The 18,284-nt window shown below is 34.5% G+C and overlaps 1 pseudogene; it reads left to right on the top strand.

Moving 5' to 3' along the window:
• Positions 1-9,905: 9,905 nt before the first annotated feature.
• On the top strand, positions 9,906-9,977 carry LOC129513227 (U4 spliceosomal RNA; annotated as a pseudogene).
• The last annotated feature ends 8,307 nt before the right edge of the window (positions 9,978-18,284 follow it).

An 18,284-nucleotide genomic window follows, 5' to 3' on the forward strand; every position in this document is an offset into this window, starting at 1 on the left:
ACAGGTATTCAAAGAAAAAAGGAATTTAATTTTCAACATTAGTAAAATTATTTCAGTATAAATGAAAGAAAACCAAGAGCAAATACAAATACAGTGGTGCGTGTAGGTATTTTTTTTCCTTTTCATTTTCTTTGGCTTACAATTCTCATCATTTTTTTTCAAATATCTTTTTGAATTAGCAAATTATGTGGGAAAATATACACTTAATTTTTTAAGTGATTGCTATATATTGAAAATAGTTATTCACCCGATATTTTTTAACAGTTATGTACCAGACATAGTTCTAGGGCTGGGCTTATTATCCTTTTTCTCTTCTTATTATATTTAATTCCATGGAAAATGGAATGATTGTAGAGATTTAAGTAGATTAATTAATTCATTTAATGAATATTTATTGTACAATCTCTGCCACATGAGGGTTAAGTGCTAGTGGTATGGAGATGAATAAGACATGATTCCTGTCCTCAGGAGCTCAGGATCTGGTGGGAATCAGGGAGTCAACAAATGGTTGTAATGTAGAGTGGGAGATGCATAAGCAAAGTGTGCTTGTTGTCTAGGGGAGCAGAGAGCAAGAAGTGATTGCTCCTTACGGGAGGTGGTCAGGGTAGACCTCAAATAGGAAGAGATATTTGGGCTGGTTTCTGCGGGATGTAGGAGTTGGCTTGTGTGAGAGGATCGAAGGCAGGGGGATACTTGCTTTCTCCGTCTTGAAATCAAAGAAAAGCACAGACACAAGCAGAGGAAGAAGCAGGCTCCACGCAGGGAGCCCAACGCGGGGCTCGATCCCGGCCCCCCAAGATCAGGCCCCAGGCCGAAGGCAGTGCCAAACCGCTGAGCTACCCGGGCTGCCCTATCCCTTTTTTTTTTCTATTAAAAATAATGCTGTGGTAAAGTTAATAGTCATCTTTATTTTCTTCTTAAGAGGAATTTCTGAGTTCAAGTGTATGTACGTTTCAAAAGCTGTCCAATAATTGGTCTCCTGAAAGTTTGTATCATTTAATTTATATTTCCACTATGCAATGTTTGAGAGTATAACCAAATCTTACTCTGACTTAATTTGCTTTTCTTGTAAAAGTAACATTCTGCTCAAAACAGAACCATTAGTGCCAATATACTTCAGTTAGGCTAGTGATTAAATTGTAAATAAATTAAGAAAAGGTCAATATCTCTGTGCTTTTGAATCCCCCCCATCAGAATATTATGTGAAAGTTTAACAGATAAAATAATGTAAATACATTTAAAGTATACTTGTATGTGGAACATTTTCTCTAAAGAATTAATAGAAATTTGTATTTAAGTCTGACGTTTTATTGGGATGTCTTGATACTAAGAAGCTTCATGTTTTCACATATGTTTCATTATTGAATAATAGGATCATCGTTAGATTTTTATGCCCTAATGTTCTTTGTCCTCAAAGAAATTCATAAAATAAGTTTTGCTAGTTCAAATAACATTCCCCTCCACTAGAGCAAACTGCTACTTTTTATTTCAGTGTCCTAAATTAACTTCTATTAAGCTCAAAGAACTAAGACAGCTACAAGGGACAGCCCATTACTGGAGTGTTTCAAACTACAAGTAAAACAAAGCAAAAAATAAATAAATAAATAAAAACCTTGCAGGTTTATATGTGCTTTCATTATTATTGTTATTCAGTATCCAAAGTTGAAATGACAACTGTGTCAACTCCCCAAGACTTAATAGGAGCTCAAAGTTCTATACTGACATATAGATCAATTCTTTATAATTATAATGCATCAATAGCTTAGCTGTCCAGAATTCTTGGTGAATGAGCCATTTTAATAGCCATTTTCTGAGAAATGTAATTTTTTCCCCCTCAGAATTAAAGATATTTCAGAATTACTTTTTACACATCCTTGCCTTATTTAGACAAGCCTTAGGTAATTGTTATATACTGTACTGTTTTATTGTCCTCAGGGCCTACTGAATTTTATTTTTGCTCATGCTAATTAATCCCATATTGCTTTGCTGACAACTCTTGAGCCTGCTTTGTGTTTTTTTTGTTTTCTCCTGTTATTTGTCATATTTTTCTTCCAGTGAAAACTACTTCCTCTTATTTCTAATTTGCTGGTGCTAATCCAGCATAATAAACACACTTGTTAAGATTATACAAAGCAAAAGTAGAAGAGACCTGAAAAAGGAAATGATAGCTTCTTTCTGAGTAAAAAGCAAGAATTTGTACCTATTAATATATTGACTAGTTAAGGAGTCTGTTTTTCTATTTTCTGACTCTGGCTCAATTTTGAATAGGTAAACTTCTTCTTCTTCTTCTTTTTTTTTTTAAACTCCAAGTGCCTCTCTTTGACTAAATCTAAATGTCAGGCAAAAGTGAGTTCTATAGAAGACTTACATGCCTTTTCCCCCACACCATCATCATATCAAGGTGCAACGTCACCTTCAATTGCACAATTGTACATTTCTCTTATTTCTGGGCTCCATTTGATCTTTATGAGTTTCTGACCATCAGTTCTTATTTCACCCCATTTCTCTCAATTCTCCTTTGGTTTTTCTTTCCTTTTTTTTTTTTAAAGATTTTATTTATTTATTCATTAGAGACACACTGAGAGAGAGGCAGAGGCATCGGCAGAGGGAGAAGCAGGCTCCATGCAGGGAGCCTGAGTGGAACTCGATCCCAGGACTCGAGGATCACGCCTTAAGTTGAAGGCAGATGCTTAACCGCTGAGCCACCCAGGAGTTGCTTGGATTTTCTTTTTGGAAAAATTACAATACATTCTAGAACCTTAGCTCCTTTTTGGCAATATCTTCATTAAGGAAGAATTTCTGATTCAGCGGAAATAGGCATAACATGTATTTAGGGAGTGTCTGGCCAGAGTTACTGGATTATTATTTTTTTTTTTAATTTTTTTTTTTATTTATGATAGTCACAGAGAGAGAGAGGGGGGGGCAGAGACATAGGCAGAGGGAGAAACAGGCTCCATGCACCGGGAGCCTGATGTGGGATTCGATCCCGGGTCTCCAGGATCGCGCCCTGGGCCAAAGGCAGGCACCAAACCTCTGCGCCACCCAGGGATCCCGAGTTACTGGATTAAATTGAAGTTAAAGTTCTCATTTGAATTTGACTTTCTTCTTGAGTTCAAAATGCATTGCAATCTTCTCTTGTTCAAAAGCAAGTTAGAAGTGGCTGGGCAATGCAATTGGAGATGATGAAAAAAATCCTGGAGGAATCGCTGATCATGGTCATAAAGTTAAAAAAATATAAAGCATGTTTAATAATGTGTTATGATAAAAAATAAGTTAAAAAAGCCTTTAATCTCCTAACCAATATTTGATATTGAGTGTTTTTGTTGTTATTTAATTTAGGGAATATAATTATAAAATAAATCAAAAGAAATAATAGCTTTAGGGAGCATTAGGAATGACATTTAGCTATTATGCATGACATTGAAGCATCTGAACCCTGAAGCACCCCTTTATTTAATTTAAAAGACAATGTGGCTACAGGTGAGTAGGTTATTTTCTGATATGTTAGAAGTTGTTTGTTATTAGGAAACTCCAGCCTAATTTGTTTCCCATTTTTAGCAAGAACAGAATAAATCACACATAATAGTCTATTATTCTTCTAGAATTTTTTTTGGAATAGGTCTGTAAGAGGCAGGAAACTCTAAGCCTTATGATTCTATTTTTAAAAGAATGAAAAGATATGAGCATTTTCTCATTTAAGTGATACATATAGAGGAGGATCTTACTCAACTCTAGATTAAAGATGTTGGTCATTTTCTTTCCCATCAGCAGTGCTGCTGATAGGGAGCACTGACCTTGGGCTTTCTTCTTTCCATTATCTACAAATATGTCATTTTTCCATTTCTGAAAGAAATGCTTAACATATTTTATGAAAGTACGACAAAGGTTTTGTGATTACTGTTTTTTTAAAAAAATATTGTATGCATATTCATGTGATTTTGGAGAACTCTTGTATTTCAGTTTTATTACAATTTATAAAAACTACAACATGAATGCTTATTGATTTGAATGTATAATATACTATGATAAGATGTAAATCCTTTTAATGTGAGGAAGACTGATGGTCATGTTTTTATCATTCTTCTTAGCATACTCTTCCATAAATATCTTTGACAAAGTATATGGCAATTTATTTTTATGCAGGAATGAGTTATGCATTGTACAAGTATTCATTTTGTAAATGTGGTTAAACTGGGATGATTATTTAGCAGTATTTTATGCACTAATAGGTTGACTAATCATCAGACCACTTAGACAAAAATGGCCACCTATCAAATTATTTGTCTGCAGAGTGTTTTCAAATATATCAAAAATTGTGGAATTAATTATTACAATACAAAAATGAATTCAAAATCCTCAAATTAAAGCCTATTCAAAAGATATACCAGTATCAGTAAATCATGTAAAGCATCCGTACAATGCATATATAACTATGAAAAGACATACTGAATAGGGTTTGTGGCAGCAAAGCTTAAGGGTGAAGAGCACAAACTCTAGAGCCAGACTGTGAGCCCTTTTGCTAGCCCTTTTCTGGTGTGTGCCTTAGTTCCTCATTTGTAAAATCGAGATTCATAGTATTACCATATGGAGTTATTGAGAGGATTGAATGAGATGGTCCATGTAAAAGGCTTAGAACAGGGCCTTTCCAGGTAAATTCCATAAAAGTCCTGACTGTCATGATTATGTAGATGAGAATTATTGCAACAATACCTATAGAATGCCTGAACATTGCTGGCTGGGGACTGGACAGACACCTAACTTACATAAAATTTCAAATCCTCACAACAGTACTTCAAGACAAATATTACACATATTTTAGAGATGAAACTGGAATCTAATATTAACTAATTTAACAAGGTTACATTGTCAGCATTTAACAGAGTCAAGATTTAAGTTATGGTCTGGGTCTAAACCCTGATGATGTCTTTCTGCTAAGCCATGTGGTAATTATAATCTTTTTTACATCATAAAATTATTTGAGAATTTGAAAATACTTTTCAAATGCACAGCATATACTAAATATTAAAATATGTAGATTATTTACACACTGAAAAAATTCAGAGAAATCACTAACCTTATGAATATTCATTTTTTTCTACTATATTTTTTACAAATAGCTATTATATCATAAAGAAAATGATCATTGGTACTTAATAAACTTGAAAATATTCATTAAAAAAAAAAACCAAACTTGAATTCACTGTTAATGTTTACTATTTAATCAGACCAGAAGTCAATTCTCCCACCCTTTTTCTTTTCTGGTTACTACTTTTCACTAAAGTATGTCTGTAACCTTTTATTTAGTATTAATCATCATGCTATATACAAAGTGTAACATTGGCAGTTTAATCAACTTCCCATGAAAATCAGTTTGACATACTGATACTTCATCAGAAATTATCTTTTTCTTTTTTTTTTTAAATTATCCTTTTCTAAAATGAATAACTTTATAATAAAAATAATACATCCTAAGACTTTTGGAGAGAAGTCAAATGCTACAGAAAGGTATGAATAAATAAAAAATACTCTAATCTTACCTTATAGAAGCAACTGCCATTAACATTCTGATTCAGATTTTTCTAGACTTTCTGTTCTTAGATTAGATATTTTTTTCAATACCAGCACATATAAATAAGTAGACCATATTGTTTTTATGTGTTGAATAGTATCTTTCTAGTTTTCATTATTGATTAAAAAATGCTCTGGTGAACATAATACAGATGTGTTTTATGTTTAATATTGATCTTTATTTGAATTTAGCAACCTCTGTCCTTCGTGTATGTAACTGATTTCATTTCTATTTTCTGGGCAAAAGTCTCCATTATTATGACAGATCACCATCAAAGAAGTCCTCTTAATTCAATTTTGAGGCTCTTTTTTCCCATGCATTCTCTTTCTTATGAAACAATTGAAGCTGTGCCTATTGTCTTATCTTTTGTGGTCTAGTCTTTTCCACTAGTACAATTCTTGTGGGGAACTCTCCAAGGTGAAATCAGGTTTTTAATAGGGATGGATACCCTCTTTAGGGTCTGAAGCAGCATGTACCAGGACTAAAGGAGTGAAAAGCTGAGGGAATGGGATTTTCTTCAATTAATAGATAAGTAATTTAGAGAGGGACGGGTTTCTAAACATGCTCATACCTCTCAATTTTGTAATAACAAAATGCAAGAAAAGGAAGGCTGATTTGCTCAACATCACCCACATGCCTTGTGACAGAGACAGTGTCAGGAAGGACCTTCTGGTTTCTGATTTTTCTACCACTACTTATTGTATCCTCAGCACAATGTCTGATTTATCTTATTCCTCCACCATCCTTTATCAGTTACATGATAGGAATGAAAGCAGAACAGAAATAAAGAGTTCAGGGTAGGGTAGAGTCATGAATTTAATTGTGTTAATGGAAAAAATAAGAGCAATTGTTTTTAATTATGAATTTGAACTTAAATTTTTGAAATGATTATGCTAGCCTCAGACAGTCATTTTTTTTTAAGATTTTATTTATTTGTTTGGGAGAGAGCGAGCACAAGCGGGGTGGGGGTGCAGAAGGAGAGGGAGAAGCAGACTCCCTGCTGAGCAGGGAGACCATGCAGGGCTCAATCCCAAGACCCTGGAATCATGACCTGAGCTGAAGATAGATGCTTGTTTGACTGAGCCAACCAGGTGCCCTTTGGCAGTCAATTTCTTTGAATAAAAGCTTAGTATTAAAGGAATGAAAATTATATGTAGCTTCTGATACTAAACATTTGGGTTTAATAAAGAGAAATTATTTTATTATTATTGCATAAAATGTCAGTAATGCAGCAGAATAGAATGATGGGCACATCATTAATTTGAGTAGGTAGTATTTATCTCATGATATGGACAAGTCATTATGTATGTACCCAAAGTGATGTTCAGATTTGTATTACAAAGTAGGCAAAATGAATTCATATCCTTACAAAATAAAATTATATCATTACAAGATATCAAGAAGCTATATAATCAAGACCAAGAGTATTAACTAATATTTGTGGATATGCATAGTTTAATATAATCAAGACCAAGAGTATTAACTAATATTTGTGGATATGCATAGTTTAATATATTGGATTTGTGAAAAGAAATGCATAGGTAGACAATGTAATGAGTAATGAGCTTCAACTCTTACATAGGATATTAGAGTAATTCAATTACTTGAATGTTTAATGTATCAGTAATAAATATCAATCATCTTAATTTATTTCAAAGTGAAGATACCAATTCAGAAAATGGAATTTTAACAGTGATTATGCCCCTCTTTTTTGAAGACATAGTTCTACATTGAGCACTTTAGATTCCCTATGCAATGTTTTTGAACATTAAAAAATTGAAACTGTTATGACTATATTCAAGATAAAGGCCTTTAAAGTTTAGTTCCTATGTAAGCGATTAGATGATATTAACAGAAAAACATGGGCTCTTTCTTTAACCTTTGAATCTTTTTGTGAGCATTTATGAATATGATTTAGGAATATTATTGTGTTATTATTTCCCATAGAACAAAATTCTATCTAAGGTTTTTCTTTATTGAATGTTATATTACAGGCTTTAGATACTGAATTATCTCATTATAAGGGGTTTTACTTAAGGCAATATGACATTAAAGACTCCAAGAATCGTTCTATAGCAGGGTTATAATAATAGATACTCACATGCATATAAATATTCATGAATTATACACAAGTATAGCATGACTATTTTGTGGATTGTTTAGGGTACTCTGTTAAGGCATCAAAAGTTATCAGTTAAATTTTGACCATGGGCTGTTCTCATTCTAGACTACTGGATGGAAATTAATAGGCACATATTTATTATTTCTCCTGGTAAATTTTAAACTTCCCAGAGACTGTGTTGAGAATAGGTGCATGACTATTACAGGAAAATTAATTTATATGTACCGTAGTAAAGGTTTTCCAAAGGTATCACCTTTGAACATTTAAAAAAAAAAGATTTTATTTATTCATTCATGAGAGACAGACAGAGAGAGAAAGGCAGAGACATAGGCAGAAGGAAAAGCAGGCTCCATGCAGGGAACCTGTTACAGAACTCAATCCCAGGACTCTGGGATCAAGCCCTGAGCTGAAGGCAGATGCTTAACTGCTGAGCCACCCAGGCGTCCCACCTTTGAACAGTTATACTGAAGAAAGCTGACCCACATATGTTTTTGTTCCAAACTTGTGATTATGTTGCTGCTGACAAATTTGTATGTGTTTAAAGCCAGTGAGTGACTAAACATCCATTTCAGGTTGAACATTCATTTCTTTAATCACCTTTAATACATTTATCTGGTGTACAAATTTAAATTTATATATAGCCAAATTGGTCATTTTCTTTATAATTTACTCTATTGCCTTTAAGCAAAAAAAGGTATTTTCCTTAGTTTACACAAATATTCATGTTTTATCTTCTAAAATTTTAATAGTTTGACTTTTTACATTTAACTCTCTAGTTATCTGGAATATATTTTGTATTGGGTAATGATACATCCCAAGTGATGTTATAAAGATTAAATGTATGTGTACAGAGTCTAGAACTAAGCACTGTGTCAAACTTGGATCTAGTGCTCAATACATCTTTTGAATTTCCCCTTCTTTCCTGTGACTAAACAGGGCACATACCGGATCAGTATTCCAGAAGACAGCTTCTAACCTATAAAAGGCCTAGTTCCTGATGCCAAAGCAGTCACCAAAAAGTAGAGGAGAAGGAAATGAAAGCAAATGACTATAATGGAATATAATCTGATAGGGCAAGAAGACCAAGAAACTTTCAATGGAGGCAATCCTCATGATGCTTCCTAAGAAATGAGTTGAAGTTTATGACGTGAATGACAGGGAAATGATTTCCTAGAATGAGGCTAAGTATTTGAGGTGGTATGTTCAGGGACTTCTAAGAAGCACAGCAGATGCCTGCACAGCTGACAATAGGTGGAGGATGAAAGGAAAGCCCAGGCCAGATAAAGAAAGGACTGGCTAGCCACGCTGTAGATTTTGGCCTCTAACTAGAACTACTTGTGCATATGAGTGTGCTAGTAGCATGATTCATTCAGAGGTTTTGATTTTTACATATTTTTAGGGCACGTATAAAATTTCTGTCATGCAGTTTTATGTATGAATAATTAATAGTTCCCACCATTACAGATTAGTCCTAAATCAATTGGATATTTCATTTCTGGTCATGTGGGTTGGAAAACTGTCTAAGTGTCCCCACTGATATTTTCATTCAAGTAATAGTTTCCTTAAATAATTGGAGAGACATTTGTAGTATAATCATGGAGTAGCAATGTGGCTTTGGAACATGGGACTGTGCAATATAAGTAACCTTTGCTCTGACTCAGAAAAACTATAATGAACTATACCAAGATCTTTCTGCTTTTTAACAGGCTTTATAGATGTATTTGGTACCATTAGCATTTATTAAGCAAGCTTGGCTAACACTGAAGTTTGTTAACATCCTAAAATTAATCTAAAGTATTATGTGGGCCTATCAGAGCATTTGGTACTTCTAGTTTGTTCCCATTCATATATGGAATGAGGCAGTCTTCACCTATAATATGTATCTACTATACATAAAGAGTATATATACATAATCTCTAAGGATTGTCTATTACATATTTGCTTCAAGATAACATATGATTTTTACTGTTCTAGTGGATTTTTTTAAAAAAGATTTTATTTATTTATTCATGAGAGACAGAGACAGAGAGAGAGAGAGAGAGAGAGAGAGAGAGAGGCAGAGACACAGGCAGAAGGAGAAGCAGGCTCCATGCAGGGAGCCCGATGTGGGACTGGATCCTGAGACTCCCGGTTCATCCCCTGGGCAGGGGCTAAGCCGCTGAGCCACCCAGGCATCCCAGTTCCAGTGGAATCTTATTTGAGAATGAAGCATTTAGCTTTGTGCAGTAGCAGTATCATAGCCGATGAGGTTTATCCGAGGTGTGATTATTGCTAATTGAGAATGAAGCATTTATGTGGATTAGTTTCCTTGGTTTCTGAGGATATTCCTAGAAATATAATTCTGTCATTAAGGGAGGCAAGGCTGATGCACTGAGTTAAGCTGAAGGAAGTGTGTCACTGGAGTGGAATAGGTAGGGCCCCAGATGTTTGTGAATGGTGGTTTTCAATCACCAATGGTGATGAAGTTTTTTTTTTTTTTTTTAAGATTTTATTTATTTAGGGGATCCCTAAGATCACGCCCTGAGCCAAAGGCAGACGCTCAACCGCTGAGCCACCCAGGCCTCCCGGTGATGAAGTTTTCAATTGAGTTTTCCTGATTTGTGACTAAGGTATTGGAGTAAGATCTTTTTGGGGACTCTTAAATCATTAATAACTGAGATGAAAGGTATATTAAAACTGTGGTAATTGGTGTTGTGTGTTGATATTATCTACTTTGTAACTCAATGCCGATGTGGCCTTGGAATATTTGGGTTACACACTAACTTGACTATCTTGACAAATGATAATTGTAGTTTCAAACTGATGACTACGCCAGACATAAACCAAATTATATCAAGGTCTACTTATCTAAAGAAGTACTCCCCAACCATCTTCACATTATCGAATATATAGAAGATGATGGATTTGTTTAGTATGCTAGGGTAAAATGGAGGTGTTTCAGAAAGGTATTTACTTACAGGCTTGTTTAAAAAAAAAAGTTTTATTTATGTTATATAATTTGAAAAGAGAAATACAAGATATTAGAAAAGACAAAAGTTAAATGTATGTAAAACTTTCAAATAAAGCATTTCAAAAGATTCCCCAGGATGCTAACACAGATGTCCAAGTAATAGACCACTTCTCTGGGGATGCTTGTGATGCTATAGAGGAACAGTAAATGTAGCATGTTGTCATATCGTATGCTCCTCATCTGTGGGACCACAGCGTGAGCCTGATCATAATGTCTGACCCTTTACTGAGGAGTTCTGGAAAATGCTTATTGAGATCAAAGCCATCTAATGAGGGAACTCTAGCCCCTGGGTCTAAATGAATCAGCATATTAAATACACCTCTAAAGCACTGGATGCACACCGATGTGCCAGTTCTTCAGTTGGAGAACTCTAGTATAAGTTATATAGAGGGGAGTAACACAGAAGGAATATCAGTAATAATCTCCAGTGATAGGTTGAGGTGTTTCTGGGTTTTCCCAATATTTTTCACACAATTGCAGATGATAGGTCTGGGTTAAGAAGGGTAAGTTCGGAAATTCTGGAAGCTTAAATGCTCCCCTAATGGCCCAACCTTAATTATAAGGGTTAAAATATTCCAAGATACAACTTTGCTGGAATATGTGCTAGATATCTTCACACCTACACCAAGGCACATCATTAATCTCAGAACCATGGAGTACATAATATATGATGCACTGTGTATTCGGCTTTGAATAAACTCCTTGCCCGTCACTGTCAGCTTCCCAATAAGACTCAGGTTGGACCAAAAATATTTTGTTCTGTGGAATTTGAGTAAGTGGCAGTTACCAAGGTTTCTGGAATTTCTTCTCATATGTTCTAAGACCGTCTAAAAGGCCATTTGTGCAAGATATAATCTGTAGAATTTCTGGAAAATTTCAAAAATATAACTGGCTAACATAAAAATTAATTATAGGCAATATTTGACAGAGTTTCCTAGACTCTCAAATTGAGAATATTTTCCCTGTTTTTTGGACACAGTAAGTGGAAATGTTCAACCATGAAGTTTGATTTATCTTTTTTCTTAGCATTTAGACATACAGATTTAATTTAGTTTGATTATTAAAATGAAGATAATAACAAGAAAAAATTAGAAGCAGGAGATTATGTTAAATATGAATTAATCTTTCCATGGAAATGGCTACTTACAGGACATTGGAGAACCTTATTCCCTGGAGAGACTTAAAAACTGGTTTGTCAGGTGTCATATAAGTGTTAGTGTCCTGAATCTGAATGCAGCCAGGAGATGCTTCTGGCAACTGCAAAGTTTTAACATCACTGTCTATAAAGTTAGCTTATGCCCTGGAGCCCAGGCACATTGTGCTTCCTCCTCTGAACTTTCTGGGTTAATTAAAAACTATCATTATCACTGTTTCAGCAGCTGACATGCTATAAAAAAGAGCTTTAGCAATGGATTAACTGAAAGGCAGAGAGATATTTCAGAAATCTTAAGTCGAGAGGGAATGTGTTTTTTGGACTATTAAGACCCTACTAGAATCAGTTCATATGGAACAAGCCTAACCAGGCTCACAGATGCCTACCAGGCTCTGTGTCTTCAAAAACTTGAGGACTGTCTCTCTGTGATTGGGTTCCTGATTCTGATTCATATCTTAGAGTCAGGACTCATAAGGGAACCACTAAAGGGCACTTGAGATTTTGTGGCTATAGCATGGAAACTTGTAGAGTTCCCAAAGTTGAAGGATCAAGTGTAGGACATCTCAATGTCATTTTCCCTACTACAACGCTAGACAGGTCCTAAATCCTAAGAATATACTGGGTCTTTGCTCCTCACAGCAAGTGGTTTTTATTTTTTGAGACTTCTTTCTTGTTCCCAGGATCGTAGAGACAATTCTCATTGCTCAATGAAAGGAAATTCTAATTCTGATCTTCCCCATTCAAACTCAAATTGAATTGATTTCCATTTTTGTTGGTGTGAGGTAACTATAGTAATTATGCCGTTTGTCATATAATTAAGCAGCTGTAAAGTCATCTTGTTACACTTCAAAATTTTGCTTTAAATGTCTCTTGACACTTTTAGGAACTTAAAACAGAGAGTATTCTATTATAAACATGTCTTTGAAAAAAATCTTAAGCACCACAGGAATCTCCCTTTTGAGAGAGTAAATTCAATGTGAAGGGCTTTTCGTGGTTCTAGTTCCAGATCAATTTTTTTTTTTCTTTGTGAACTCTTTCTTAACTTTCCAGATAAGGAAAATGTCTCCTCCACTGAGCTTCAAATCTATTCTTTTGTATATATTTGTCATAATATTTACTAAAATACAGTTATTTGTTCATATGCTTTGTTCTCTTATTAGACTATGAACTACTAATGGACAGTATCTTTTTTTCTTTATATTCCCAGAGTCTAGCACCCAGAGAGGAATAAGGGTTGAATGGATGCAAGAATGAATGAATAACCATTCTGTAATGAACCCTAATAGGAGGGTTCTAATTCCTTAGGTATCAAGAGAACTTCAGATTTATTAGGGTATGGAGCCTAAGAACATTGCTCTATTAATATTTCAATATATGTGATACAGCAAGTCTTTGATTTTATTTATGTAAATCTATATGCAAAGGAAGATATTTGATCCTGAAGTCTTTTGTAAAACTTCTATTTGAGAGGCTACCAATCATATATATATATATATATATATATATATATATATATATATATAATTTTTTAAAAAAATTTGAATATCTTGACATATAATGTTATATTGGTGTCAGGTATACAACATAGTGATTTAACAACTCTATATGTTATATTATGCTCACTACAAGTGTAGTTACCATCTGACACTGTACAACACTATTACAATATCATTGACTATATTCCCTATGCTGAACCTTTTGTTCCCATGACTTATTCGTTCCATAATTGGAAGCCTGTATCTGCCACTCCCCTTCACCCATTTCATGCATTGCCCCCTCCTCCTCTGACAATCATCAATTTGTTTTCTGTATTTATAGGTCTGATTGTTTTTTATTTGTTTATTCATTTGTTTTGTTTTTTAGATATCACATATAAGTGAAATCAGATGGTATTTGTCTTTTTTGGACTTATTCACTTAGCATAATACCCTCTAGGTCCATCCATGTTGTTGCAAGTGGTGAGATCTCATTCTTTTTTATGGCTATGTAATATTACATTGTGTATATATGCCACATCTTTCTTATCCATTCATCTGTCTTGGGTTGCTTACATATCTTGGCTATTGTAAATAATGCTGCACTAAACATAGGGGTGTATATATCTTTTCAAGTTATTGTTTGTATTTTCTTTTGGTAGAAATCCAGTAGTAGAATTATTGGATCATATAATATGTCTGTTTGAAACTTTTTGAGTAACTTCCATACAGTTTCCACATTGACTGCACCAGTTTACATTCCCACCAAAAGTGTTCAGGGGTTATTTTTTCCCCATATCCTTGCCAACACTTGTTGTTTCGTGTGCTTTCTATTTTATCCATTCTAACAGGTCTGATGTGATATCTCAGGGAGGTTTCAGTTTCCATTTCCCTGATGATGGGCTATATTGAACATCTTTTCATGTGCCTATATGTCCTCTTTTTAAAAATATCTATTCAGTTTCTTTGCCCAGTTTAAGAATCAGATTATGTTTGTGTGTGTGTGTGTTTCACGTTGAGTTGTATAAACTCTTTGTGCATTTTGGATATTAACCCCTTACCATATATATCACGTGCAAAAATCTTCCTTTTTATAAGTTGCCTTTTTGTTTTGCTGATTTTCCCCTCTGTGTAAAAGGTTTTTATTTTGATGTAATCTCAGGACTTTATTTTTACTTTTGTTTTCCTTGCCTTAGTAGATATACCTAGAAAAATGTTGTCCTGGCTGATGTCGTAGAAATCTTGCCTATGTTCTGTTCTCGGAGTTTTATGGTATCAGGTCTCACTTTTAAGTCTTAAATCCATTTTGAGTTTGTTTTTTGTGTATAGTATAATCTGGTCTAGTTTCATTCTTTTGCATGTTGCTTCCACTTTTCCCTTTATTGAAGAGACTGCCTTTTCCTCATTTTATATTCTTGCCTCCTTTATCCTAGATTGACTATTTTAAATGTGGGTTTATTTCTGGGCTTTCTCTTTTGTTCTGCTGATCTATTTGTCTAATTCTGTGACAGTACCATACTGTTTTGACACCTACAGCTTTGTAGTATATCTTGAAATCTTGAATTGTGATACCTCCAGCTTTGTTCTTTTTCTTCAATATTGCTTTGGCTATTCAGGGTCTTTTGTGGTTCTATACACATTTTAGTATTATTTGTTCTAGTTCCGTTAGTATCTTGATAGGGATTATTTTGCATATGTAGATTGTCTTGGTGGTGTGTACATTTTAACAATATTTGTTCAATCTGTGAATGTGGAATAACTTTCCACTCGTTTGTGTTGTCTTCAATTTCATTCATCAATATTTTATAGCTTTAAAAGTACATACAGGTCTTTCACCTCCTTGGCTAAGTTTATTTCTAGGTATTTTATTCTTTTTTGGTGCAATTGTAAATGGAATTGTTTTTTTAATTTCTTTTTCTGCTACTTTGTTATTATTGCCTAGTAACACAACAGATTTCTGGCCATTACTTTTGTATCCTGAAACGTTACTGTATTCATCTACTACTTCCAGTAGTTTTTTGTGGAGTCTTTAGGATTTTCTATGTATAGTAACATGTCATTTGCACTAGTGACAGTTTAGCTTATTTACCAGTATGAATGCTTGCCCCTCTCATCTTTTTTTTTTTTTTTTCTTATCTGACTGTTGTGGCTAGGACTTCCAGTATTATGTTGAATAAAAGTGATGAGAGTGGGCTTACTTTTCTTGTTCCTGATCTTGGAGGAAAAGCTCTTAGTTTTTCACTATTGATTTATGATATTAGTTTTTTTTCACGTATGGCCTTTATTATGTTGAGGTATGTTTCCTCTAAACCCACTTTGTTGAAAGCTTTTGTAATGGATGGATGTTGAATTTTTCAGATGCTTGTTCTACATCTATTGAGATGATCATCTGATTTTTATCCTTTGTTTTATTCATGTGGTGTATTACATTGACTGATTTGTGAATATTGAACCATCCTTGCATTTCCAGAATAAATTCCACTTGATCATGGTAAATGATCCTTTTAATATAGAAATACTGCCATTCTTATAATAATTCATTTTGTTAGTCATATTAGATTTAGAACTTTGAATGATTCCCTTAAATATAAATTAATGCTGGACTATACTGTCATCCTTGTATTTAAATAGGAGATAATGTAGGGCTTGGAACTTGAGATTTGATAGAATATAATTCTAATGTATCAAATGTATTTGAAGTTGATTATTAATCTTTGCTTTTATGTAATTTAGTAAAAATTGTTCCTTGGGAGGTACTGAAAAAAAGAACTTTGAGAAATTGATTTAAAAAAAATTATTTTGAACACTTTCTAAAAAAACTAAGCCATAGCTATAATACTTTTTAAGAATCTTAAGGAATTATTGAGAACCTAAGCCAAAAGAGAGAAGAGGATAATTTGGGTTTTTTTCCTCTCTCCTACTCTGGTATTCATGTGTAAGTAAGATCTCTGATAGATTTCTAGATGGTTCTTTGAGAGAATTGTCAAAGAGTAGGGGCATCAATCATCCATCGTAGTCATAATGTAGGCTGGAGCATTATATTTCAAAATATTATATTATTATATATCAAAAATATTGTTTCAAAAAGAGCTCATTTTCCCCTCTGGCATTGCCTGTTTAAAAATATGATTTTATTTTTCATTTGGTTAGGATAACAGTTAACCAAACTATGTATTTATATTGAAGATTATAGGATAAAAATAAAATCATCTCCCATTTACAATTGCACCCAAAAGCATAAGATACCTAGGAATAAACCTAACCAAAGAGGTAAAGGATCTATACCCTAAAAACTATAGAACACTTCTGAAAGAAATTGAGGAAGTCACAAAGAGATGGAAAAATATTCCATGCTCATGGATTGGCAGAATTAATATTGTGAAAATGTCAATGTTACCCAGGGCAATTTACACGTTTAATGCAATCCCTATCAAAATACCATAGACTTTCTTCAGAGAGTTAGAACAAATTATTTTAAAATTTGTGTGGAATCAGAAAAGACCCCAAATAGCCAAGGGAATTTTAAAAAAGAAAACCATAGCTGGGGGCATCACAATGCCAGATTTCAGGTTGTACTACAAAGCTGTGGTCATCAAGACAGTGTGGTCCTGGCACAAAAACAGACACATAGATCAATGGAACAGAATAGAGAACCCAGAAGTGGACCCTGAACTTTACGGTCAACTAATATTCGATAAAGTAGGAAAGACTATCCATTGGAAGACTTCCATTGGAAGACAGTCTCTTCAATAAATGGTGCTGGGAAAATTGGACATCCACATGCAGAAGAATGAAACTAGACCACTCTCACCATACACAAAGATAAACTCAAAATGGATGAAAGATCTAAATGTGAGACAAGATTCCATCAAAATCCTAGAAGAGAACACAGGCAACACCCTTTTTGAACTTGGCCACACTAACTTCTTGCAGGATACATCCACGAAGGCAAAAGAAACAAAAGCAAAAATGAACTATTAGGACTTTATCAAAATAAGAAGTTTTTGCACAACAAAGGATACAGTCAACAAAACTAAAAGACAACCTACAGAATGGGAGAAGATATTTGCAAATGACATATCAGATAAAGGGCTAGTTTCCAAGATCTATAAAGAACTTATTAAACTCAACACCAAAGAAACAAACAATCCAATCATGAAATGGGCAAAAGACATGAAGAGAAATCTCACAGAGGAAGACATAGACATGGCCAACATGCACATGAGAAAATGCTCTGCATCATTTGCCATCAGGGAAATACAAATCAAAACCACAATGAGATTCCACCTCACACCAGTGAGAATGGGGAAAATTAACAAGGCAGGAAACAACAAATGTTGGAGAGGATGCGGAGAAAAGGGAACCCTCTTACACTGTTGGTGGGAATGTGAACTGGTGCAGCCACTCTGGAAAACTGTGTAGAGGTTCCTCAAAGAGTTAAAAATACACCTGCCCTATGACCCAGCAATTGCACTGCTGGGGATTTACCCCAAAGATACAGATGCAGTGAAACGCCAGGACACCTGCACCCCGATGTTTCTAGCAGCAATGTCCACAATAGCCAAACTGTGGAAGGAGCCTCGGTGTCCATCGAAAGATGAATGGATAAAGAAGATGTGGTTTATGTATACAATGGGATATTACTCAGCCATTAGAAACGACAAATACCCACCATTTGCTTCAACGTGGATGGAACTGGAGGGTATTATGCTGAGTGAAGTAAGTCAATCGGAGAAGGACAAACAGTGTATGTTCTCATTCATTTGGGGAATATGAATAATAGTGAAAGGGAATATAAGGGAAGGGAGAAGAAATGTGTGGGAAATATCAGAAAGGGAGACAGAACATAAAGACTCCTAACTCTGGGAAATGAACTAGGGGTGGTGGAAGGGGAGGAGGGTGGGGGGTGGGGGCGAATGGGTGACGGGCACGGAGGGGGACACTTGACGGGATGA

The sequence above is a fragment of the Nyctereutes procyonoides genome, unplaced genomic scaffold, assembly GCF_905146905.1.
Source record: "Nyctereutes procyonoides isolate TBG_1078 unplaced genomic scaffold, NYPRO_anot_genome, whole genome shotgun sequence".
Taxonomy (NCBI): Eukaryota; Metazoa; Chordata; class Mammalia; order Carnivora; family Canidae; genus Nyctereutes; species Nyctereutes procyonoides.